Source organism: Miscanthus floridulus, chromosome 14 (assembly GCF_019320115.1).
Source record: "Miscanthus floridulus cultivar M001 chromosome 14, ASM1932011v1, whole genome shotgun sequence".
Classification (NCBI taxonomy): Eukaryota; Viridiplantae; Streptophyta; class Magnoliopsida; order Poales; family Poaceae; genus Miscanthus; species Miscanthus floridulus.
The window spans coordinates 66,946,031-66,973,338 of NC_089593.1; positions in this window are offsets into that span (position 1 = coordinate 66,946,031).

Below are 27,308 nucleotides of genomic sequence, written 5' to 3' on the forward strand. Positions count from 1 at the left end.
AAATTTGAACCTTTCAAATTTGAAATTTTAAAAAATGACAAATTCGAACCAAAATTTGAGACCCAAAATAATTTCAACATAAAAAGTGATGAATACCAAAGTTGTTCAACTCATTAATATCTACAACTTTTATTTTAGTCATCTTATCATTTGACAAAATTTGAACCTTTTAAATTTAAAATTTTGAAAAACGACAAGTTCGAACCAAAATTTGAGACCCAAATTGATTTCAACATAAAAAGTGATAAATACCAAAGTTGTTCAACTCATGAATATCTGCAACTTTTATTTTGGTCATTTCTTCATTTGACAATTTTTTAGCACACATTATTCACTAATCTTACACATGTCTCATATAGTTTATAAAACCTTACGAGACATGTGTCACATTTATGAACAATGTCAGTACCACTTTGTCATATGAAGAAATGACCAATACAAAAGTTGTATATCTTGATAAGTTATTCAACTTTGGTATTTATCACTTTTTCAGCTGAAATCATTTGGGGTACCAAAATCTTGTCTGAAGTTGCATTTTTTTGAAATTCAAAATTTAAATTGCTCAAACTTTTCATATGTATATATTGACAAAACCAAAAAAATAAATTGATAGAGAATGATTTTAGAAAATTTTAGGAAAAAAAATCATCAGATTTGGAGTTAGTATGAGGAAGAAAAACTAGTTACAAAGTTAACCCATAGATTAAAAAAAAGAAATCACACTGTTCACTATGATCATGTAAGGATCATATAGAACAATGTGATTTCTCTTTTTAATCTGTGGGTAAAACTTGTAACTAGTTTTTCTCCCTCATACTAACTCCAAATGTGATGTTTTTTTTTTCTAAAAATTTCTAAAATCATGCTTCAGCATTTACGTTTGATCAAACTTGGATGTGACAATGTTTTACACATTTTAAAATTTGAAATTTAAAATTTGATAAGTTCAAACCAAATTTTCAAACCCTAAATGATTTCAGATGTAAAAGTGATGAATACAAAAGTTGTTCAACTCATCAAGATCTACAACTTTTATTTTGGTCATCTTGTTATTTGACTAAATTTGAACCTTTCAAATTTTGGCTGCTATTTATTCGTGCGCCATCAGTAGGGGCGGCTGGTGATTCAGCCGCCCCTACAGTTGGGCACTGCAGGGGCGGCTGGTGATTGAGCCGCTCCTACAGATCAGCCCCAACTGTAGGGGCGGCTCAGGTTACCAGCCGCCCCTACAGTGCCATCTGTAGGGGCGGCTGGGCTGCTGGGGCCCGAGTACGCCCACTGTAAGGGCGCCCCCAACCCCAGCCGCCCCTACAGTAAAAACGCCTCCGTTCCTACTGTACGAATCTGGCGTAGTGCATGTGACCGATGGTGCACGGTCAGGCATTTACTATCGCTAACAAAGTGACCAACCACCCCGGTACAACTTCAAGTACTAATTAACATCCACGCATACTTAACATCAAGTACTTAACAGCAACTACTACTTAACAGAAAGTTTCAGACACCAGGCATAAGGACAGAGATGCCGAGATGGGGCCAGGGTTGGGGCGTTTTATAACTCATAAGGTCTTCAATCATATCAAATAAATTAAAACCTGAGTTACAACGAACACACCTACATAGCACAGTGGTGGAGAAGGTTTTATCTGAACCAGAGCTCCATGGTTCGAATCCTGTGGGGAGCACTTTTTAATTTTAATATATGCGTCCCCAATTCTTTTCTTTCCATACTTTTTTTTAAGTTTTAAATTCGTTGCAATTATCAAAGTATATTGCAACCAAAAATAAGCGTTGCACTTGAACACAATTTTCACTTCGACCCCATAGATTTCGTTGCAATAAAATTTAGCACTTGCAACAATATCAAAGTATATTGCAACTGCCAAAAAAGGTTGCAATTGACCCCCACTTTTGCTTCGCCTCCAAGAGTTCTCGTTGCATTAAGTATCTAGCATTTGCAACGCTTGTCAAATTTTATGCAACACAAAAAAACCATAGCAATAGTCAAAACCAAATGCAACTAACGTAAATGTAGTTGCAGTACTACCACACAATTGCAACCAAAATCAAGTCTACTGCAACCATTTTTCACCATTGCAATATCGTCCACCAAATGCAACAGAGCTTTGCAACATCTTGAAAACCGTTGTATTAAAGGCATGTATCGCTACCATTTTTTAGAATGGTTGTAATACAACAATCTCTGGCAACCAAATTTTCTACGTTGCAATTCTTCGGCGTTGCAGTAGACCGAAAATCTTGTAGTGAACGGTTCTACATGGGCCCCCCCATTCGTACCTCGTTCGGGAGGTGCAAAATCAAATGATGCATCGACAAGAAAAAGCCAGGTGGAATGATCTTCTCCAACTTACAGAGCAACTCGGGTGCCATTTTTTCTAACTCCTCAACCACTTTCAGAGATATCTCCTTAGCACAAAGCTAGAGGAAGAAAAAGCTCAGCTCTACCAGCATCTTCCAGACATGCTCAAGGACATAGCCTCGAACCATCGACGGAAGAAGCCACTCAATCCATATGTGGAAGTCATGACTCTTCATCCCTAAGACTCGGCCAGTATCTGGGTTCGCTCCCCTCCTTAGATTCGCTGCAAACCCATCAGGGAAACTTAACGTCTGCATCTATTGTATCACTTCTGTCCTATGCTTCTTTTCCAAGACATAATCAGCCTTAGGCCTTTTCCATGGTTTGCCATCTCTTGGAGGCAGCATCTACAGCTTTGGTCTATCGCATAGTGTTTCCATGTCTAGTTTGGCCTTAGGGTTGTCCTTTGTCTTGTCAGAAATGTCCATGAGTGTTGCCCAAAGTGCTTTGGCGACATTCTTCTCAGTGTGCATTACATCTATGTTATGTGGAAGGAGAAGGTCATCAAAATAGGGAAGCCTCTCCAATCCTGACTTATGAGTCCACACATGTTCCACACCATAGCCCACAAAGCGATCTTTGTTTGGATTATCTTTCTTTGGATTAACTTTCTTTCTTTTACCCTTTTTTAGATTATCTTTCTGCGTCGAGAGCATGAGAGCATCTATCTAAGCATGAACCTAGGCACTAGTCATCTTCTGAGGTGCAGGGTTAGTCACCGTGACACCTTTCGTGAAGTTCTTGGTGTCTCCTCTGAATGCATGGTCAAGAGGGAGGAACTGTCGATGCTTGTCGAACGACGAGAACTTCCCACCCTTCTTCAACCAAATGAACTATAGAGCTGCCTTGCATACCGGGCATAGAAACTTCCCGTGGACACACCAACCAACGAATATCCCATACGCCAGGAAGTCATGCATGGAGTACTGGTGCCAAACATACATTCTGAAGTTCTTCTTTGTAGCTCGGTCGTAAGTCCATATGCCTTCATTCCAAGCCTTGATCAATTCATCTTAAACAGGCTGCATGTACACACCCATTTTGTTTTCTAGGTGTCCAGGAATTATCAACATCAAGAATATGTTTTGCCATTGAAGTAGGGCCCCGGGGGGGGGGGAGATTGAGGGGAATAGCGAACACGGGTGAACAAGTGTATGGGGCCGACATCATTCCATAAGGATTGAACCCATCCGTTGCCAGCGCAACACGTACATTACGGGCCTCTTCATCTTTGCCACGATGGTTGCCATTAAAGCTTTTCCATGCTTCACCATCTGCTAGATGTACCATCTTGTCAGGATTGTATCAAACGCCATTCTTGTGCCATGTCATCTGTTTCATGGACTCCTCGAACATGAATAGCCATTGGAGCCTCGGTATGATCGGAAGGTGTCTTAGGACTTTCATGGGGATGTCCTCATTCTACTCCTTCTTTCCATCACCTTTGTCTACCTCCACATACCTAGACGATTTACACTTTGGATAGTACTTTGCATCCTTGTGTTCTTCCCTAAATAGGACACACCCCTTCGGACAACAATGTATCTACTCATACGGCATCTTCAGTGCTCGAAGGAGTCTCGTTGACTCGTACAAGCTGCTCGGCAGATGATGACCCTCCAGAAGCAGCCCCCTAATAATTACCATCATAGCATCGAAGCAGGCTCGAGTCATGTTGTGCTGGGACTTCAACCCTAGTAGGCGGCCAATGGCATCCAGTTGAGAAACCGTTGTCTTCTCATGTAGGACCTTCTGTGCCGAATCCAACATGGCCAAGAACGCCTTAGCGCTTGGCTCTGGCTCCTCCTCCTCATCCTCCTACTCGTCCTCCATAGGCCTTTCAGCAAATGTCGCATCCTGATAGTCACCTAACCATCTTGGTACCCCGCCATCACCGTCAAATGCCTCCAAGCATCGTCTCACGGCCTATTCTCTAGGACGATAGGCTTCACCATGGGACACCCACTGGGTATAGTTTGGCATAAATCCATACTTGCAAAGATGCTACACCATGACTTCCCTTGTTTTTCTTTTCTTATTTTCACATTGGCTGCAGGGACAGAACGTGTCTCTCGCTCCCTTAGCTGCCTTAAATGCATGGTCCAAGAATTTCTCGGTCTTATCCATCCATTCACGGGTGATTTGAGCCTGACTTGGGCGTCCCATGTACATCCACTCATGGTTATCCATCCTCTAGTATATACACATAACGGAGTAATATAACCATCAGTTGCATCTGCATGGCGTGCCTACTATCTAATAGGTGAGGATAGGTCCTAATCCCACCTGTGGATGCATAAATGAGGTTAGTTTCCATGCTCTACTCTGATCCGAGATAGAATTTTGGTAGCACCTCCCCGTTGTTCTCCCGATACGCGTCTTGGAAGGGAGAGTGTGTATCCGGAGAACAACAGTGAGGTGGTGTCAAAACTTCGTCTCGGATCCGAGCAGAACATGGAAACTAACCCATCTACACATCCGCGGGCTGTCCAAAAAATGTGGACAATCCAAAACATATATGGTCATAGATATGCAGAGATCCGCATACCTCCAACCGTATCTGTTTCGGACGAGAGATGCCTAACTGGGCTACACCGATCTAGTACTACAACGGTAAGGAAGAGAGCTCAATTATACCTAGGGTGGCGGTGGAGACAGGCTAGCGGCGCAGTGGCGAGTCGGCGCAGTGGCGAGTCGGCGCTGTGCAGGCAGGACCACAACACCGACGAAGATGATCAGGGTCGCTGAGGTGCTCCAGGTCCCCTCCGACAGGTCCTGCTCTACAAAAGAAGAAAAACATCACTAAAAGTTGAAAATTTCGGCAGAACCTCCCCTGCACGGGGAGGTTTCCAAAACCTGTAAGAAAAACCGTCGGCACGATGGCTGACGTCCACATTTGGGGCACGATGGCCAACACAACCACAAACCCGGCACGAAGGCCGTCAACGACATAAACGGTGCGATGGCCGACAACCCTACGGCTTTACCTTCTCCTCCGGCGAGGGCGGGGATGATGGCGTGGATGAACGGCGTAGACGACGTGGACGAACGGCATGGACGACGTGGACGAACGTTCGTCCCCTCCACCTCGGCTTCCTCCCCTTCTCCCCTCCTCCTCCTCCTTCTTCTTCCTCCTCCTTCTTCTTCCTTTTTCTTCTCCTTCTTCCTCCTCCTTTTTCTTCCTTCTTCTTCTTCCTTCTTCTTCTCCTTCTTCCTCCTCCTTTTTATTCCTTCTTCTTCTTCCTTCTTCCTTTTTCTTCCTCCTTCTTCCTCCATCCTCTTCCTGCTACCTTCTTCCTCCTTCCTCCAGGGCCGCGGCGGGCTTGCTGGGGCTGCTGCCTTGGGCCGGCGCCGGGCAGGCGGGGCGCGGCTGGGCGCGCCGCTGCGGGGCGCCGAGCAGCCGGGGCGGCCTGGAACCGATGGCCGGAGGCCGATCGGGGTGGGGCGAGGCGGCGCCCGAGAGGGGCGCGGCCGGGGCGGGGCGAGGGCGGGCAGGGGGCGCCGGCATCGGTCGTGGCCAGGGCGCCCCAGATCCGATGGCCGGCGGCCAGCCGGGGTGGGGAGGGGTGGTGCCACGACGGGGCGCGGCCGGGCCGGCGGCGCACTGGCGCGGGGTTCGCGGGGCAGGTTGGGGACGGGGCGGCGCGGGGCGGTCGGGGCCGGGGTGGAGCGGGCGCGGGGCGAGTGCGGCGGCGATGGCCGGCGGCGGGCGCGGGGCGAGCTGGCGGCGGTGAACGGCGGCGGGCGCGGGGGTGTGCGTGCGTGAGTGTGTTGTGTGGAGTGAGTGAGTGTGTGGGCCGGTTCACACATTTAGTTAGGGTTTCCCCCTTTGCCGAGTGCTGGGCCGGGCCAGCACTCGGCAAAGGCTTTTGTTTTTTTTAAAAAAAAATTCTTTGCCGAGTGCCACTTCCTGGCACTCGGCAAAGTGATCACACGAGGAGATGTATGGGTTTTAGGCATCTGACATCGCAACTTGCTGAAACCTTCTCAATTTTTTATCATAGACTCTACATGCGATAACACGATGCCCTGACAAGTTTCGTCATTTTCGGACTTTGTTCGGATTTTATATAATTTAAATACACTTTTCCCGCAGGTACCTTATCATGTTACGTCAACAAGATGCTCGAAATTTCATGTGAGTTCCTGGATACGGCCTCAACATATACCAAATATCATGAATATCATTTTTTGAACGACCAAATTCGATTATTCCATGCACCTGCGGTTCAAATTTGAAATATTCCATCAAATTCAACGAAACAAAAAAACTAACAAAATATAGCAAAAAAGTGAAAAATTGTCCCAAATGTGAACATGGAGTTTTAAATAATGTGGAAAGGCCTCACAAAAATGGGTCAAAAAAAGCCAAAAAAATATATTTTGCTGAGTGCCACGCCCCTGACCGCGTCAGGGCTTGCCCGCCGCGTGGCGCCACCCGTCGGCGGCGGCCTGACACCGCGTCCACGCGCCGCGGCAGCTCTGGCACTGCTGGCCACTGCTTAAGCTCCCGCAGAGCTCGCCCGGCATCGCATTTCCTGCTCCTCCCTTCGCCTCTCGCTCGGACAGCACCCGCGTACGCACCCACCACCGGCCGCCACCAGCTACCTCGCCGGATTTGGCTCGCCCAGCCGTCCTAGGTCGCCATTGAACCCTCCATCTCGCCCGCATCTCCGACTCATCCTCGTGCACCTCATGCTCGCATCGGTAAGCCGTGAGAAGCTCCCTCTCCCTGGGAATCTCTCGCCAGAGTTGTGGCCGAGCTCATCGGAGCGCTCCGCTCCGTGGACCTCGCCCTCCGTCCTTCTTCTAGCTACCTTTTCGCGCGCACGACCACCGCACGAGCTCGGTGAAGCTCCCGTACCACCTTTCGCGCCCCTTCCCGGCCAGAGATGGCCGACCGTCGGGAGCAGCGCCGCCGCTCCGCATTGCGCGTCGTCGAGCCCTATCCTGAGCTCCTCCTGTGCCTTCTCTTGGTGCACCGTGTTCGCCTCGTCACGGGTGAGCTACTGGTGGTGATCACACCACCGGTTGGCTCGCCGTCGGCGAGAGCTGGCCGGTCAGCGCCGCCCCTGTCTCGGTCTGACCGACAGGTGGGGGCCGTTGACTGTGGGGGCCTGCTCGTCAGCGCCCTGGATCGGATCCGGGTGCACAGCACCGGGTGCACCCAGTATTTCGTCGTCTGACTTTTAAAAGGGGTTTCAAAAATGATTTTTCAGAATTCTATTTAAATGCTTTGGAAAATGTTTGTGTACTCCTATTAGCTCCAAATCTGTTGGAACAAATTTTGCTAGGTTCCTTATCATCAGATCTACTTGGGAAAATTATTGCATGACATTTTTGAGATACTTTGCTGTAGAATTTTATTTAATCATGAATATTGCTGATAACTTGAAAAATATGTAGAAAAATCTATAGTCTTCAAAAAAATATGATTCCAAGTTTGTTAATCTTCTTATGTCATGTACTTCCTAGGAAAAAAATGTTTCATGCATGTGCTGGGGGAAAATTTTTAGGTGTAGTTCAAGTACCTTTAATGGCTGATTTTTGTTATTTTAGCTAGAGAGCAAATTTGTATAAAACATGCATGTGACAATTTTTGTACAGTCATTATATGCTATGAAGAACCTGGGAAAAATATTACTTCTGTTGTTTGACACTTTTCACAGTTCAAAGTATTTTTATGTACAAAATCATGCCATAGCTTGTGATTTTTGTGTAGGCTAATCCACTCATTCAAATATCATGAAAATCTGATGGTAGTCTAATTAGAGTAGTACCATGCTACTGTAATTTTCTTAGATTTTTATAAGCACCAGAAATATAGATTGCTGTTGTAGCCCTAATTTAAAAGGAAATAAAATAATCATCCTTAATACAAGATTAGTTAATAATAATAGCTTTGGTGTATCTTTGAAGCATTTGATAAGGTGTGTCGCCTTAAACATATTAGTAGTAGAAGAGAATGCAGTAGATGACATGTGCTTGTAGTATATTTTCTTGGATGATGTTGACTACCTTGCATTAAAACATATCCATTGCATTCATCTCCTTCGATGCACCGTTTGCATAAGCACTTACGCGCATTGCATCATACAGGATCGCAAACCGAGAACCCAGTCGTCAAACCCGAGGAGCCCGAGGAGCAGTTCGAGGTGCAGCCGCAGGAAGTGCCGGAAGCCGACGAGGAGGACGTTGAGGAACTTCCGGAGTGCCCCGATCACTGTCCGAGCTCCTTTGAGAGAGGCAAGCCCCGGTGCATTTTTCTCCCGGTTTGCAATTATTAATTAAATGCTTTACTTTAATTGATGCATTACGTTCAGGAGTTGTTTGCAACTGTTGTTGCATTATACCTTGTTTACCTTTGTTATACTATATCCTTGTTACCCTGGTATCCGCAGTTGAGTCAATACTTAGCTGGCTTAGACCGGTAGAAGTCAGGTGATTTCCTATCACCTGCGAGCTATAGGTGGTTACCTGGATCTGTTTGGATGACTATGAAGTCATGGTATCACTAAGTGTTAAATGAAGTTGAGACCGGACGGAGACTTGCAGAGTTTTGGACTGTAGTGCTTTCCGTCTGTGTCGATTAAGGACCGACCGTTGTTGGGCCTCGAGTCATGTTGAACGCATGCCTTACATTTAGCTGGCCGGATAAAGTACCTTCCGACCGCGAAGCTGGGAGATTTTTTGGGCCGAGTAGATTGCCCGCAACACACTGTGCCGGAGCAGGTGTGGTAGGACACGGGGGTGGGATGATAAGACCAAAGTACAGTCGGTCGGCCCCCGGGTACATGTGGTTCCTGGCAAACTCGAGATTCCTGGAAAGTTGACTCGGTGATCAATATCTCACTTTAGCGGGTGAGTGAGGTTTGTGTAAGGAATAAATCACCAGCTGGTTAGGAATCGATTCGAATCGCCATCGCTCCTGGATAGTGAGCACTTGACTTGAGTTACTTCATCGTAGTAAATGTTATGGAACACTTGGACAGTTATAATGAATATGACAGTATGGAAGTTGTTTAATGATCATTGGTTATCATTATCTGCTTAATCACATGTTTACTCTAGTATAGGTGCAAATCTAGTCGGCAGGTTAATAATAATTAACTTGGCAATAATGCTTTTTGAAAGGTTCTTGAAATGCTAAAAATGCTTCTTTTTGCAAATGAGTCAGCTACCCTACTATAAAGCCCTTCATAATCCTTGGTGTCATTTATTTTTGGTTATGTCGGGTAAGTCTAGCTGAGTACCTTCTCGTACTCAGGGTTTTATTCCCACTTGTTGCAGATGGGCAGATGTATTACGACTACTGTATCAACTGCCTTTATCCTGCGATGGGTGATGCTTAGGACCATGGGCATGGTCATTCCTTACGTCTCATCTGATGCTTTTGTTGGAGATGATCATTCGCTGGCACTATATTTAAACTCCGCATGAGTGTGTGTGTGTGTGGTTTGAACAAATGACTTCCACTACTTTTATTCGAACTGGTTTTGTAATAACTATGTTGAAACTCTGATGTACCTGTGATTGTGAACTTTTATGTAATATGTGATGGTGACCGCTAAACTTATTACGATCTTGGCTGGAATGGAAGTTGGTTTGAAATCCTTTGTGATTTCACGGACTACCGGGTTATACGGGCTTAAGTTTGCTAAATCGTCTGCTCTGGCGGATGATTTTCTTACTTAATTTCGTATAATTGGTCGGTTCTGTTACAGCTGGTATCAGAGCATGGTTTAGCGTGTTACTGTTCACAAGTGTATTTAAAACAAAAAGGCATTTGGAAAACGTGATTTTAAAACTATAAAGTGTGCCAGTGATCATATCCTTTATGCCCAGTTAAGGACTTTAGGTGGCTTAAATAAGTACTGACTGGGATTCTTGCATCATATTTCTCTTTCGTCGCTCATACGGCGTGCTATTGTATGAGTGCCACTTGTTTGAGTGGTAATGAATGGATCATTTGCCTCTACGCATCGGTAAGTGTGAGTTGTGAGAGCATGATCGGATACACCGCCGATCTAGGGTGAATGCTTATATGATGCTGGAGTAATTACATGTTCTACGCATGTTTTACAAAGGTATCTCATGTATGGGTCTTCCGTCTGTTGAGGCGATGCCATCAATAGGACGATGGTTCGGGTAGTTACTACCGTTGTACACGTATCTGGGGATTCGTGTAGAGCGTGTAGATAAAACTTTACTGCTTTTATGCATTCATTGGGAATTGGGCTGAAATGGATCTTCTGCAGGTACATAACAACGCTATCGTGTAGAACGTATTAGCTACGTATTGAGAGATCATTGTATGCCACCGAATTCGTCGTTAGAAATTATTTATTTCCTAAGTTTGTGAGAACGTACGGCACGTACATACATCATGTTACTTGTGCATTTCATTCATCTCAGGCATTCCTCCCCTTATAAATTGATTATCTCATTTTGATAAAAGTTGTATCACCTAAAATATGTTTCCCCGAGGTAATAAAAGAACTTTTGCTACAGATGGCCCGCACGAAGCAGACCGCCCGTAAGTCCACCAGAGGAAGAGCACCTCGACGTCTGTTGGCCCTGAGGGAGCACCGCACCACGGACACCTTGAGCGAGTTTGGCATGCCAACTTTGCTTTGGAGAGTGCTCCATGATGTGGGGTACCCAGAGGGTCAAGAGCCGGTGTACTCTTGGAATGAGAGCCAGTTAGCAGATGATGGACTTGCAGTGGTGGAGATCACGGTTCCTGCTCTCGGTGATGCTCCAGATTGGGATGGTTGGCATTTGGAGTTTGAGGGTCGCACTCCAGCTGAGGGTGCAGAGGGAGCAGCCTTCCATGTCATCAGGGACATTATGAGCAGATTTCCCAGTGAGCTTGCAGTAGCTCTAGCTGGTACTTTTCCTAGGGATGATCCTCGTGATGCCATTTGGGTTCAGCCTCCGAGAAGTGCATTGGTCAGAGGTCCAGCTGAAGGACAGGCTAGCGACAACCAGGCAATGAGTGCTATGTTCGCCGCCATCAGAGCGTATGAGGGTCTCGAGAGTACCTACTGGACTTTGACTGGCTTGCGTAGTGAGGATAAGCAAAAAGGGAAAAAGCAAAAGAAGAGACAGGCACGTGTTATAGCTAGCTTGCAGGAGCAGTTGGCTGATATGAACCTACAGCGAGATCAGGCGGTTGAGAGAGGTGATAGAGCTATGCAGCGGGTGCATACGTTGACTCAAGCCAACAATAATGCAGACCGCATGATTGGACAGTTGGTTCAGGAAAGGAATGAAGCTTGGAACGCAAGAAACCTTCTGCTGCAGAGGGTCGATGAGCTAGAGGAATACAACGGCTACCTGCACGAGGAGTTTCACGCGCTCTACAATGGGGTTGGCCCATATGCTCCACCAGACGCCGCTGGCATGGACATCGACGACGACAACAAGGACGAGCCTGCAGTTTCACCTGGGGGCGATGGTGACGTCTCTGATCCCGACGATGGCCCCGAGGAGTAGGCTAGTTGCCTTGCGCTAGTATCTAGGTCCTGCCGCGATGACCTTTCTTTTGTTGGCATGTAACCTATTGTATGTTGCTTCGAACATATGAGACTTGGCATATGGTTGGAACAGATTTTCGAATGCGATATCTGAACGCATAAAAAGTCCAGTGTATGTATGCTGGCAATTTAATTGTATGGACGCGATGTTTGCCATTGAAGTAATTCGATTAAGTGCTGTTGTTTTAATTGGGATGCGATTGTTGTGCCTCTGTTTTATTGCATGAATTTATTCTCTCCAGTAAATTCAGTACGGCATAATTTTTCCTTCACTCGCAATTATTACAGCTTCACTCAATCGTTACTTGTGGCTGAAATATGCAGATGACAAACACTCGCCGAACCACGTATGAGGCCGCTGAGCCCGGTGCTAACGGTGCGGGGACTGGTGGTGGTGGTGGAAACCACGGCAACAACAATGAACCTCCCCATGAACCACATTTGCCACCTCCTCCCCCATTTACCCCCGAGATGTTCCTCGCACAGCTGCTCGGGAGTCAGCGCAACGCGGAACAATCCCAGAAGAACATGGAGGATCTTCTTCGAACCATCACCAACAACGTTCAACGTGGTAACAATCAAGGTGGTGGCATGGGAGTGAACCAATATAGCAGCTTCAAAGATTTCATGGACACTAGGCCGCCAGTATTCAAGGAAGCAACAGAGCCACTCGATGCTGAGGAATGGATCAACACGATGGAAGATAAATTCCGTGTGTTGAGAATGACTGAGGTTCTAAAAATGGAGTATGCTGCACTTCAATTGCAGGGACCGGTGGGAATGTGGTGGAAGCACCATCGCACCACCTTCCCTCCAAATGCTCAGATTTCTTGGAGAGAGTTTGCTGAGGCCTTCCGTGGAGCCTATATTCCACCAGGGCTGACCGAAATGAAGTTGGGAGAGTTTCTGGCATTGAACCAGGGCACCAAGACCGTGACGCAATACCTGCATGCCTTCAACAACTTGTGTCGCTATGCTCCCGACATGGTTGACACAGATGCTAAAAGAATAGCCAGTTTTAAGAGGGGTCTCAATCCAAAAATGATGAAGCATGTTGGTACCAACAACCGCGTCAGATTCAATGACTTCATCAGTGACTGTCTGAAGCAGGAGAAGAATAACAACGCCAGCACCACAGCCAAGACACGCAAGAGAGCCTTTGAAGGTGGGCCGTCTCAAGCTAGAGCCCCTATGGGAGGTCGTCCCCCATATCGCCCATCGGCACCTGGCGCTAGGTTCCGACCACCTTAGCAAAGAAGTCAGAATTTCCGTGGACCTCAAAAGCCGTACAAGATGGCAGTACAGCCCAACAAAGTAGCCGCAACTATGGTACAAGGCAGTTCCAAGGGAGCTGTGGGATCTATCAAGACAGTAAGAGGACCCTGCTATAACTGTGATCAACCCGGCCATTTCTCGAGGTTTTGTCCGTACCCGCCCAAGAAGAAGCAGCAGACTTATAATGCTAGAGTGCACAGTACAACAGTGGATGAAATTCCTGAGGGAGAGCCCGTCACTGCTGGTAAGTTTCCTGTCAATGAAAACCCTGCAGTTGTTCTATTTGATTTTGGATCATCGCATTCTTTTATGAGTCAAGCATTTGCACAGAAACATGGACAACTATGCACAGAATTGGGGTATGGGTACCGTATAAGTTCAGCAGGGGCTGATGATTTGACCAACCAGATTGTTCGAGGGGCAACCCTTGAATTAGGTAGCAGGAAGTTCCGAGTGAACTTGATAGTTATGCCTGGGTTAGTCTTGGATGTCATTATAGGGATGAATTAGATGAAGGATTGGGGAGCAGTCATAGATACTGGAAGTTGAGTACTTACCCTTAAGGATCCCCTGGGTGAGGGTACTTTCCAAGTACCATTGCCTCGGAGAACAGACCTAATAAGTGTTACATGTGCTACGGCAGTGATTCCTATTCATCAGATTCCGGTAGTGTGTGAATTCCCGGATGTATTCCCAGATGAGCTACCTGGTCTTCCGCCGGATAGGGAGATTGAGTTTGGAATTGAGTTAGTCCCCGGAACAGCTCCGATTTCAAGAAGACCCTATCGGATGCCTCCAGATGAGTTAGCTGAGCTGAAGAAGCAATTAGAAGATTTATCAAAAAAGGGGTTTATTCGGCCAAGCAAGTCTGAATGGGAATGTCCCGCTTTGTTTGTGAAAAAGAAGAAAGAGGGCACGTTGAGAATGTGCGTAGATTATAGGCCACTCAATGCTGTAACCATCAAGAATAAATATCCCTTGCCACATATTGATGTTCTGTTTGACCAATTATCCAAGGCCAAGATGTTCTCAAAAATAGATTTGAGATCCGGTTATCATCAGATCAAGATTAGGCCACAGGATATACCGAAAACTGCATTTTCCACTAGATACGGGTTGTATGAGTATCTTGTCATGTCCTTTGGCTTGACAAATGCTCCTGCATACTTTATGTTTTTGATGAATACAGTTTTCATGCTAGAGTTGGATAAGTTTGTGGTAGTGTTCATCGATGACATTCTGGTGTACTCCGAGAACGAGAAAGATCACGAAGAGCATCTGAGAACTATCTTAACCAGACTTAGAGATCATCAATTGTATGCTAAGTTTAGCAAATGCGAATTTTGGTTGAAGGAAGTTCCTTTCCTTGGTCACATTCTATCAGAGAATGGAGTTTCAGTCGATCCAAGTAAGGTGCAAGAAGTTATGAATTGGAAAGCACCGACCACAGTTCCTGAGATTAGAAGTTTCTTAGGACTAGCGGGTTATTACCGTCGCTTTATACCAGATTTCTCGAAGATCGCCAAACCGATGACAAGCCTCCTACAGAAGGATCACAAATTTGTGTGGATAGGGGAGTGTGAAGCAGCTTTCCACACGTTGCAGAAACTGTTGACCACTGCTCCTGTTCTAGCACAACCAGATATCGAGAAACCATTTGATGTGTTTTGCGACGCATCGAAGACTGGATTGGGCTGTGTTCTTATGCAAGAAAGGAGAGTCATTGCTTATGCATCACGTCAATTGAGAAAGCACGAGGTCAACTATCCAACACATGATCTTGAACTTGCTGCAGTTGTGCACGCCCTAAAAATTTGGAGACATTATCTACTTGGTAATGTGTGCAATATTTTTACGGATCACAAGAGTCTTAAGTATATCTTTACCCAACCAGAGCTAAACATGAGACAGCGTAGATGGTTGGAATTGATAAAGGATTACAACTTGAATGTGCAATATCATCCTGGTAAAGCCAATGTAGTGGCAGATGCTTTGAGCAGAAAGTCACATTTCTTGAATGTGCAGCCATTACTTGAAGATGGGTTCGATCTAATGCATCCTGTTGTGTTACATAGTATTCAGATTAGTTGCTCTTTGGAAAGTAAGATAATAGAAGGCCAGAAAACCGATAAGGGGATATTCCACATCAAAGAGAAAATAAAAGAGAAGTCGTCTCAACACTTTAAAGTGGATGAACAGGGCGTGTTGTGGTTTGACAACCGTCTTGTGGTTCCCAAGGATCGAGAGCTTAGGAATAAACTCATGGATGAAGCTCACCTTTCTAAGCTATCTATCCATCCCGGAAGTAATAAGATGTATCAAGAATTAAGATCTCGCTATTGGTGGACCAAAATGAAGAAAGAAATTACAGCATATGTTGCCAGATGTGACACATGTTGTCGAGTGAAAGCCATTCACATGAAACCTACCGATATGTTGCAACCCTTATCAGTCCCTAGTTGGAAGTAGGATGATATCAGTATGGATTTTATCACGGGTTTGCCCACTACTCAAAAAGGACATGATTCAATTTGGGTAATTGTGGACCGTCTTACCAAGACCGCTCATTTCTTGCCGGTCAAAACAGATTATCGACCACCTCAATATGCCGAGAAGTATATCGCAGAAATTGTGAGGTTGCATGGTATACCAAAGACCATAGTATCTGATCGAGGCTCACAGTTCACAGCTCACTTTTGGGAACATTTACATAAAGGCTTAGGAACTAGTTTGATTCGTAGTACCGCTTATCATCCTCAGACAGATAGTCAGACTGAACGAGTGAATGTTGTTTTGGAAGATATGTTAAGAGCCTGTGTATTGTCTTCTAAGGGATCATGGGAGTCATGGTTACCGTTAGCTGAGTTTTCTTATAATAATAGTTATCAAGAAAGCATCAAGATGGCCCCATTTGAAGCTTTATATGGCAGAAAATGTAGAACATCATTGAATTGGGTCGAGCCTGGAGATAGAAGGTATTATGGCATTGACTTTGTAGAAGAAGCCGAGAAGAAAGTTCATATTATTCAGCAGAATATGAAAGCTGCCCAATCATGTCATAAAAGCTATGCAGACAGAAGAAGGAGACCCCTTGTGTTTGAAGTTGGTGACTATGTTTATCTGAAAGTCACGCTAATGAAGAAGAAAAGGTTCGGAGTCTGAAGAAAGCTTGCTGCGAGATTCGTAGGACTGTACAAGATCTTGGAACGAAGAGGTCTGGTAGCCTACAAGTTAGAGTTACCTGAGACAATGAGCACCGTTTTCCTAGTTTTCCATGTATCACATCTCAAGAAATGTTTGCGTGTTCCAGAGGAAAGAATAGAACCTCGAGGTATCCAACTCAAATCGGATTTGGTGTATCGTGAACAACCAGTCCGAGTGTTAGACACGAAGGAACGTGCTACTCGGAATAGTGTGGTGAAAACCTATAAGATACAGTGGGATCATCATGATGAGGGAGATGCAACTTGGGAAACAGGAGAGTATCTGCAAAAAGCTTATGAAGAATTTTATAACAAATGGTTCGTAACCCAAATCTCGGGACGAGATTTTTATAAGGGGGGAGGGCTGTAACACCCCGGTGTTATGCCTGCATTTAGGCACTGCAAATCACACATATCATGCATCATCAAGCATCCAAATCATACATGCCTAATCATGTGGATAACAATTGAAACATTGCTTTGAAACATCTGAAACAGGCGTGAAACCTGAATGCTGCATACACCTATTTAAGAATTGTTTTGCCCTGAATTTTTCTTGCTAGGTTAGTAAAACATGTTTGGCTACTATTGTAAATCATCTAGCAATGTTTAGTTCAATTTTTGGAGCAATGTTTGTATTCAAATTAATTCAAAATTTGGCTTCAAAAATTAATTCCCAAAATTAGGGTTTTGAGCTAAACGTGGACTTTGATCTTACAATTCAAAATGTAGAAAGAATTTGGCTGTGGTCATAAAAGCAAAGTTGTAGAGAATTAAATTCTAAACAACTTTCATTTTTGGTACATTTTCAAAAGAGGTCATTTTCTTGCTCAAAATAATATTTAAAAGAGGGCATTTAAAAATTCCTTGAAAATATATTTGGAAAAAGGATTTTTCTCCTTCGCGGGCCGCCGCCTCGCTTCTGGCCCGCCTGCCGAAGCCGGCCTGGCCCGCGTCCCCGCCAGCCGCGCGCCTCACCCGCCCAACGCGCCAGCCCACCTCGCGAGTCGGCCCAGCAGCGCCCGCCGCTTGCGCGCCTCGCCTCGCTCGGCCTAGCCCAGCGCCGCGCGCAGCGCCCGTCGCCGCGCCACGCCCCCGACCGCGTCAGGGCTTGCCTGCCACGTGGCGCCACCCGTCGGCGGCGGCCTGACACCGCGTCCACGCGCCGCGGCAGCTCTGGCACTGCTGGCCACTGCTTAAGCTCCCGCAGAGCTCGCCCGGCATCGCATTTCCTGCTCCTCCCTTCGCCTCTCGCTCGGACAGCACCCGGGTACGCACCCGCCACCGGCCGCCACCAGCTCCCTCGCCGGATTTGGCTCGCCTAGCCGTCCTAGCTCGCCATTGAACCCTCCATCTCGCCCGCATCTCCGACTCATCCTCGCGCACCTCGTGCTCACCTCGGTAAGCCATGAGAAGCTCCCTCTCCCTGGGAATCTCTCGCCGGAGTTGTGGCCGAGCTCATCGGAGCGCTCCGCTCCGTGGACCTCGCCCTCCGTCCTTCTTCTAGCTACCTTTTCGCGCGCACGACCACCGCACGAGCTTGGTGAAGCTCCCGTACCACCTTTCGTGCCCCTTCCCGGCCGGAGATGGCCGGCCGTCGGGTGCAGCGCCGCCGCTCCGCCATGCGCGTCGTCGAGCCCTATCCCGAGCTCCTCCTGTGCCTTCTCTTGGTGCACCGTGTTCGCCTCGTCACGGGTGAGCTACTGGTGGTGATCACACCGCCGGCTGGCTCGCCGTCGGCGAGAGCTGGCTAGTCAGCGCCGCCCCTGTCTCGGTCTGACCGATAGGTGGGGGCCGTTGACCGTGGGGCCCCACTCGTCAGCGCCCTGGATCGGATCCGGGTGCACAGCACCGGGTGCACCCAGTATTTCGTCGTCTGACTTTTAATAGGGGTTTCAAAAATGATTTTTTAGAATTCTATTTAAATGCTTTGGAAAATGTTTGTGTACTCCTATTAGCTCCAAATCTGTTGGAACGAATTTTGCTAGGTTCCTTATCATCAGATCTACTTGGGAAAATTATTGCATGACATTTTTGAGATACTTTGCTGTAGAATTTTATTTAATCATGAATATTGCTGATAACTTGAAAATATGTAGAAAAATCTATAGTCTTCAGAAAAATATGATTCCAAGTTTGTTAATCTTCTTATGTCATGTACTTCCTAGGAAAAAAATGTTTCATGCATGTGCTGGGGGAAAATTTTTAGGTGTAGTTCAAGTACCTTTAATGGCTGATTTTTGTTATTTTAGCTAGAGAGCAAATTTGTATAAAACATGCATGTGACAATTTTTGTACAATCATTATATGCTATGAAGAACCTGGGAAAAATATTACTTCTGTTGTTTGACACTTTTCACAGTTCAAAGTATTTTTATGTACAAAATCATGCCATAGCTTGTGATTTTTGTGTAGGCTAATCCACTCATTCAAATATCATGAAAATCTGATGGTAGTCTAATTAGAGTAGTACCATGCTACTGTAATTTTCTCAGATTTTTATAAGCACCAGAAATATAGATTGCTGTTGTAGCCCTAATTTAAAAGGAAATAAAATAATCATCCTTAATACAAGATTAGTTAATAATAATAGCTTTAGTGTATCTTTGAAGCATTTGATAAGGTGTGTCGCCTTAAACAAATTAGTAGTAGAAGAGAATGCAGTAGATGACATGTGCTTGTAGTATATTTTCTTGGATGATGTTGACTACCTTGCATTTAAACATATCCATTGCATTCGTCTCCTTCGATGCACCATTTGCATAAGCACTTACGCGCATTGCATCATACAGGATCGCAAACCGAGAACCCAGTCGTCATACCCGAGGAGCCCGAGGAGCAGTTCGAGGTGCAGCCGCAGGAAGTGTCGGAAGCCGACGAGGAGGACGTTGAGGAACTTCCGGAGTGCCCTGATCACCGTCCGAGCTCCTTCGAGAGAGGCAAGCCCCGGAGCATTTTTCTCCCTGTTTGTAATTATTAATTAAATGCTTTACTTTAATTGATGCATTACGTTCAGGAGTTGTTTGCAACCGTTGCTGCATTATACGTTGTTTACCTTTGTTATACTATATCCTTGTTACCCTAGTATCCGCAGTCGAGTCAATGCTTAGCTGGCTTAGACCGGTAGAAGTCAGGTGATTTCCTGTCACCTGTGAGCTATAGGTGGTTACCTGGATCTGTTTGGATGACTATGAAGTCATGGTATCACTAAGTGTTAAATGAAGTTGAGATCGGACGAAGACTTGCAGAGTTTTGGACTGTAGTGCTTTCCGTCTGTGTTGATTAAGGACCGACCGTTGTTGGGCCTCAAGTCATGTTGAACGCATGCCTTACATTTAGCTGGCCGGATACAGTACCTTCCGACCGTGAAGCTGGGAGATTTTTTGGGCCGAGTAGATTGCCCGCAACGCACTGTGCCGGAGCAGGTGTGGTAGGACACGAGGGCGGGGTGATAAGACCAAAGTGCAGTCGGTCGGCCCCCGGGTACATGTGGTTCCTAGCAAACTCAAGATTCCTGGAAAGTTGACTCGGTGATCAATATCTCACTTTAGCGGGTGAGTGAGGTTTGTGTAAGGAATAAATCACAAGCTGGTTAGGAATCGATTCGAATCGCCATCGCTCCTGAATAGTGAGCACTTGACTTGAGTTACTTCATCGTAGTAAATGTTATGGAACACTTGGACAGTTATAATGAATATGACAGTATGGAAGTTGTTTAATGATCATTGGTTATCATTATCTGCTTAATCACATGTTTACTCTAGTATAGGTGCAAATCTAGTCGGCAGGTTAATAATAATTAACTTGGCAATAATGCTTTTTGAAAGGTTCTTGAAATGCTAAAAATGCTTCTTTTTGCAAATGAGTCAGCTACCCTACTATAAAGCCCTTCATAATCCTTGGTGTCATTTATTTTTGGTTATGTCGGGTAAGTCTAGCTGAGTACCTTCTCGTACTCAGGGTTTTATTCCCACTTGTTGCAGATGGGCAGATGTATTACGGCTACTGTATCAACTGCCTTTATCCTACGATGGGTGATGCTTAGGACCATGGGCATGGTCATTCCTTATGTCTCATCTGATGCTTTTGTTGGAGATGATCATTCGCTGGCACTATATTTAAACTCTGCATGAGTGTGTGTGTGTGGTTTGAACAAATGACTTCCGCTACTTTTATTCGAACTGGTTTTGTAATAACTATGTTGAAACTCTGATGTACCTGTGATTGTGAACTTTTATGTAATATGTGATGGTGACCGCTAAACTTATTACGATCTTGGCTGGAATGGAAGTTGGTTTGAAATCCTTCATGATTTCACGGACTACCGGGTTATACGGGCTTAAGTTTGCTAAATCGTCTGCTCTGGCGGATGATTTTCTTACTTAATTTCGTATAATTGGTCGGTTCTGTTACAGCTGGTATCAGAGCACGCCCTTCTTTCGAAGCAGGGCAGAAAGGTGGAGTCGTTGGAGCGGGACCTGGAGATAGCCAAGGTGACGTTTGGCCAGAATGCGGAGGCGCTGGCCAAGTCCCTTGAAGAGCAACGTGCTCTCGAGGGGGGAACTTGACCAGATCCGCAATGTTTCCCAGCTTGTCGTCTCGGAGGTCGTGTCAACGCCAAGTACAAGCGCGCCCACCATCCAGCTGGCGGAGGTTACGGATGAGGTCCGGGCCCTCATCACCCATGGGTTGTTCTACAGAGCGTTGGGGGTGTTGACTTTGGTGGCGATGTACCACCCGGACCTAGACTTCGGCACCATCTGCAGTGGGTATGCCGATGGCCGAAGCATAGAGGACATCCAGTCGCTCGGGGAGAGCTTGCTACCACACGCAAAGTTGTTGGCCGAGCAAGTCTCCGCACAGTGGGTGATGGATGCTCATTGTGAGGACATGGACAGAAGCATGCGTCAGGAGGACGTTGCCCAGCCTACAGATGGTGTGGAGCCTGGGTCGGAAGTGGATGTCGCCCCGCCATCAACCGAGCCGAATGTCGTCCAGCCGGGGAGCGAGCAGCCCGTGCCTTCGCCGATCGTACCGACAACAGATGCCGCCGGGCAGCCGTAATAGCTTGTAAAGTATAAGTAGTTTAGTAGATGTAAAAAGTTAAGTTCATGGAGGAGCCCCCGTGTAAATGTTCTTGTGCACTTAATGGATACAATAGGTTTCATTTTTTTGTGATGGAATCACTCTGTTTGGGGAAGCTTGTCCCATTCGTTCCTTAGTTTTACCTTAGCATAATTTTGTTTTTTTATTCTTTCTTTTTCACACTTGCTCATTTGTCCCATAGGTTGCAACCTGAGGAGCTTGGGCGTGGCCCGCGAGGCTCAGCTGCTCGTAACTATAGGTAGAGGCGGAGTGCGACCTGTCAGAATATTTAAAACAAAGCTACGTAAGGTCATTTAAAGGAAGTAACTACCCTTTTGTTTGGGTAGGAAGGAGTTTTACCATATGATAGTAAACGAAAAGAGAGGTGGTAGTGCACCCCCATGAAACGCCCGAGCGACCCGGACCGAAAGTGTTCGGGTCGGGGTGCTTTTATAGGAGCAAACGTTAAGTAAACAATGGTAAGACTGAATTTTAGGGGAAGAAACGACATAGCTGTTCCAAGCGTTGGTGAGAATGTTGTCATTGTCATCCTTCAGTCAGTAGGTGTCCGATCGGATCACCTCATCCTTTAGTCGTCTGGATCCTTGCCCACTATGCCCCCCTTCTTGGCCGCTGCTTCTTCGCCTTTTTCTTCCTTCGGCCCGCCGGCCTATCACAGAAGGTGCCTGAGAAGCTCGCAATCCTTGTAGAGGTGTTTGATGGGGTAGGTGTGGTTGGTGCATGGGCTCTCCATGAGCTCATTGAAGTGGTCTAGAAGGCCTTGCTAGGGCTGCTTGTCCGTGTGATTAGTCGTGGCGACCAACGCGGAGTTGGTCGGTCAGCGACGATCTTTTCTGTTCTTTTTGCCCCTCTGTGTGGAGGGGCCCTCGTCTTGATCCTCACGCTTGGCCTTGCCTTTGCCTTGGCCTCTATTGAAGCATTGCGAGAGCGACGCTCTCTAGATGCATCGGGCAAAGGCCTGTGGTCCCAGGCCATCCAGGCTGGGACTCTAGTCATCCGGTCGGCGACCACGCCTGGGGTGTGTATTATCACCCCTCGCGATGGTCTGGCCGAGGTCTATGTCGCCTGCCATCACTGTCACTCGACGGACGCCATCATCCTATTGGGACTGACGCCAGTCGATGATGACGCTGTGAGCATCTTGGTTCGCCCCGAGCCGCTCGCATATAGGCGGTCGATGCGGAGCGGGTGCTAAGTCAAGCCGAGGCACAGATGCGGCCTCCTGTGCCGCGCTCAGTGGCTGTAGCGATGAGCGGGTGGAGTGATTCGTCTGGTGCGTCCCCACTCCCCTGGTGAGGAGGAATGGCGGTGGTTTCCATCAATGCTCGGAGGTTCCGGTGGATCGCCTGTTCCTAGGGTCGTTCGACTCGGGAAGACCGCGCAGAAGCATTACCGCAGCCGCGATGTTCTGGTCAGCCCGAGCGAACTATGGGGGATCGTTCCCCCCATCTATGATGTTGCGCACGGGGCGTAGTGCGGTGCGTCGAGCGGGCCAGCGCAGGTGGCGGCTGGTTCTGCCGTTGTTGTCGTAGCTCCTCGCCGTGCTCCCGTATGAGCGTGAGGGTCCCCGCACGAGGGTTCGGAGGGGTGTGAGTCTGCAAGGACTCTGCTACCACCGGCAGTTGTCTCAGAGCATCCGCCATAGCGTACTTCTAGGACGGATGGTGGCTAGGTGCCACATCGCCGATGCTGGAGCCGTCACTCTCAACATCGTCATCCATGAGGTCGAGGAAATAGGTGGGAACATAGCTCGCCATCTCCACGAATTCAGACATGAGAGGGGGTGGCGCCGGCATCCTTCAGAGCCCCTGGGCGTACGCATCCACAGGGGACGCGAGGCCGTAGGAGAATCGGTCGCATGGCGATTGCAGCAAGGACAACGGGGTCCCTTCGGATAATCAGTGGAAGATAGTGAATAGTAAGTAAATAACAACATGTACATCACTCACATCGGAGTTTGAGCAGAGAGTTTGCTTGGAATAAAGCTCAGGTGCCTCATCATTGAAGTCGTCGTGCGTTCTGGAGCCAATGGAGGGCGCCCCTTCGACGGGCGCCAGAATGGGTGCCTCCTCGCAGAGGCGTAGTACGCCAAGCCGGTCGGCGACGAAGTCCAGGCTTCCAAAGAGAAAAGCCTGGGATGGCTCGAAGACGGGTGAAACCCACATCCCAATAGGTGGGAGTGTGGAAAACTCCAGTGAGCCAAAGCGAGTCGTATCACTTGAGCCCGTCATGGCGAAGGTGGCGGAAAAGTGGGCCATCTGATGACCAAAAAGTGTTGAATGTACAACGTCTTCCCCACAGACGGCACCAACTGTCGGTGCAGAAAGTGACCAACACATAAATATTTATAGTTTTGCCGTACGTTGTGATCGGAGGTGGCCTAGCACTCAATGACACATGGTTTATACTGGTTTAGGCAACGTGCCCTACGTCCAGTTTGAGTCGGTCAGTGACTTTATTCCTGAGCCCAGGTGCTCGAAGTTTACAATGGGGTTACAAATGAGAAGGAGAAAGATGGGGTGTACAGGAGGTCCGGTTGGACTCTGGTCAGAGGGGCCAAGAGTGACGGGAGCTCCGCTATGTGCTATGTGAACTTGATCGATCTGAATCAACTTATCTGTTGGGAGAGAGCGCATCCCCTTTTATAGATGAAGAGGATGGCCTTACAAGTAAGACGGAGAGAGTACGTATGCTACTAAGTCTTGTTGCCCACACCGGTGGGTACAGGATAATATTAGGCACCCACAATACTGTTAAATGTCAGATGCATGTGGGAGGTTGTATTGTCTCCTTCAGGTATAGCAGATGTCGGTGCCTGTCATACTGTTGATGCCGAGAGGCATACATAGGGTTTACCATGTTCGTCTCGTAAGGTAAATGCCGGCGCCCACAACACTATCGATGCCCCCAGAGGCACGTGGGGAGAGCCTAACCATACTTGTCTGGTATGGGAGTTGATGGCGCCTACAACACTGTATGAGAAAATGTCGGCGCCTACAACACTGCTTGGGTTCTATCATATCAGGGAGGTCGCAGGGTACTGTCCTGCAGGTGTACAGGATACGGTCCTCGGTATTACGGTTGACTTGAGTGCGCTGCCTTACTTTCTTCGTCTGTTTCCTGGTCCTTACCGAGCGGACGTCCCCGGTTGGTTGGTCCCAGTCGGCTCTGATTGCGCTAGTCGAAGAGGAGTTGTAAGCAGGGGTTCGGCGTATTCCCGGTCGGAGAAGCGGGTCGGAATCGGAAGTGGTGTTTTGGCTAGGCCTTTCGGTCGGAGAGGTCGTCCGAAGGTGGGCTAGAGACCGAAGCGAGCACTCCGGTCGGAGAGGTGGGCCGGAGTCGAAAGCGGGCGTCGTTCCTCCTCGGCCAGGCCTTTCGATCGAAGATTGGATCGTCCTTCCGGCCTATCGTCTAGGTATTTGGGCCGGCCCAAGAGTTGCGCGTTGGTTCGCGACGTTGTCTGCTGGGCCAAGCCTTTGTTGGAAAGCCGGTACATGAGGGACCCCGGGTTTATGAACCCGACACAGGGTCTAATATTTATACCCGAAACCTAAATATGAATCATACTAAAATACGACTCATTACAATTCTTGTAATAAAAGGAAACTTCATAACTTAATAATAACTTGGACCCTAATTTTCTTTATTTGTAGAGTCTGACACGTCTTTCCGGTGCCATTCAAGCATAGCCCATTGACGCCGTCTACTGACGTCATCTATAAAATAGTCGATTCTAACATTTTGTCTAAATCAGCTGATACCGATTCACATCTAATCGATTACTTGATGACACAATCCTAAAAGCTTCGAGTTCACACATTCTTCTTCCCAAATTTTAGTGTACTAGCCTTTTCTTTAAACTGCTACTTAAAGCAATAAAATAGCCGTGTATAATTACAGCCAACTGCAGACAACCGACTTTAGCGATACAAAAACAGTGTATTACTGTATTAACTACAAAATAATCTACTCAGACCGCCGGATCTACTACGCAGCCACAAACAACCGCGACCATTTCAGCGCGCGCACAAACCAGTAGCTCGTCAAACAAAAAGCAAAAAAATCAACGAACAAACATGCGAAGAACAAGATACACTTGCACAAATCGACCGACTTCTCTGCGGCCGTTGACACTGGGGAAGCGGCGCCCGAGGATCCTGCTCCGACCACCGCTCGCAGCGGCACAGGGTTTGCGGCGCCCAAAGACAGCGCCTCACCAACAGCTCGGTGGAACAGCCGCCGAAGTCCGACCACCGCTCGCCGGCGCCCCCACCCACATCCAGCCACAGCTCAGTGCAGCAGCCGCTCCAACCACCGCCCTCTGCAGCACAACCACAGCTCGCCGCAGCTCAGCCCGCCGCGGCACAACCACACCCACCATCCGCCGCGACACAGGGAAAGCGGCGCGCGAGGACAGCAACCCACCTATAGCTCGCCACAGCTTCACCGGGACAACCGCCGGAGGCTCCGCCGCACCCACCGGCTGGCGCGGCGCAAGCGAAAAAGCGGCGGCGAGGCCTTGCCCCTCCAGCGCCTGCGGCTCCCCACCCGCGCGTGGAGATGCCGATGCAGAAAAACTATGCAGATATAGGAAAGGATTGCATGCGAGCTGAGCGCCTGAGCCTGATCGAGCGAGCACGCTTCTGGCCGCCCGTTCGCGGTCGCGGTCGGGACCGACGACACCAGTACAGAAACGACTTTATCCATTTTAAAATTTGGGTTTAGTCCCAATATTTTTCGTGCCTGAAACCAGAGAAATCTTTAGTCCCGATTGGTAGCTCCAACCAGGACTAAAGGTCCATGTCCAACGGCTACTGCGGCAGGCTTTTGCTGCAGGGGACCTTTAATCCCGGTTGGAGCTACCAACCGAGACTAAAGGTTAACTTTTACTCCCGATTGGTCCCTCCAACCAGAAGTAAAAGTATACTTCCGACTGGAGGCTCTGTCCGGGACTAGAAAACCCTAGATTATATTACCCATTCCTCTCTCTCCCTAACTTCCCTCTCCCTCCTTCAGCCGCACAACTCTCTCTCGCGCGCAAGTGTGCGTGGATCGAGCGCGGGGGCGCGGCGCCTCCGACGGCGCACGAGGGCGCGGCACATCCGACGGCGGTGCAGGGCCTAGAGCCCGGATGGACATGGGGCGTGGCACCTCAGGCGGCGGCACGGCGACGCGGGGTCCCTCCGGCGACAGCGCGGTTGCGCAGGGTTCCTCCGACGGCGGCGCAGTTGCGCAAGGTTCCTCCGGCGGCGGTGCAGGTCTTAGAGTCCGGATGGACGCGGTCGTCCGCGGTAAGTCAGCTGTTGCTGCCATCCCATCTGCTGCTGTAGGCTACTCGATGTTGTTGCCCTGTTGGTGCGCTTAGGTTGCTGGGTTAGCGGCTGGTGTTTGAAGGTGCTCCAGTTAATCTGTTACAGCCACGCTTAGCAGTGAGTTGGACCTCTTAATTTGCAGTAGTTCTCAGTCAATCGATTAGAGAATTTTGTTTAGCAGTGAGTCCCTCCTGTAGGCAGGTTGCCTTAGCGCTCAAATTTACAGAGAGGGAGACAGTAAGCTGGCAGAATTCGAGCTGTGGTCTGATTTTTTTTCTTTTTTCATCAGTTAATGGATCACACTGTATAACTCTACGTATCCTAGTCATTACCATCTTTTCTACATCCGAAGTTGATTCACTTAGATCTGTTCAAAGAATAGAAATAAATAAATAAAATTATAGGCTGCAGCAACAGCTTTCGCATAAATTATTAAATACATGTTTGAGCCACTTTCGGCTCAAAATTCTATCTAGCAGTTTTTGAGAGTGAA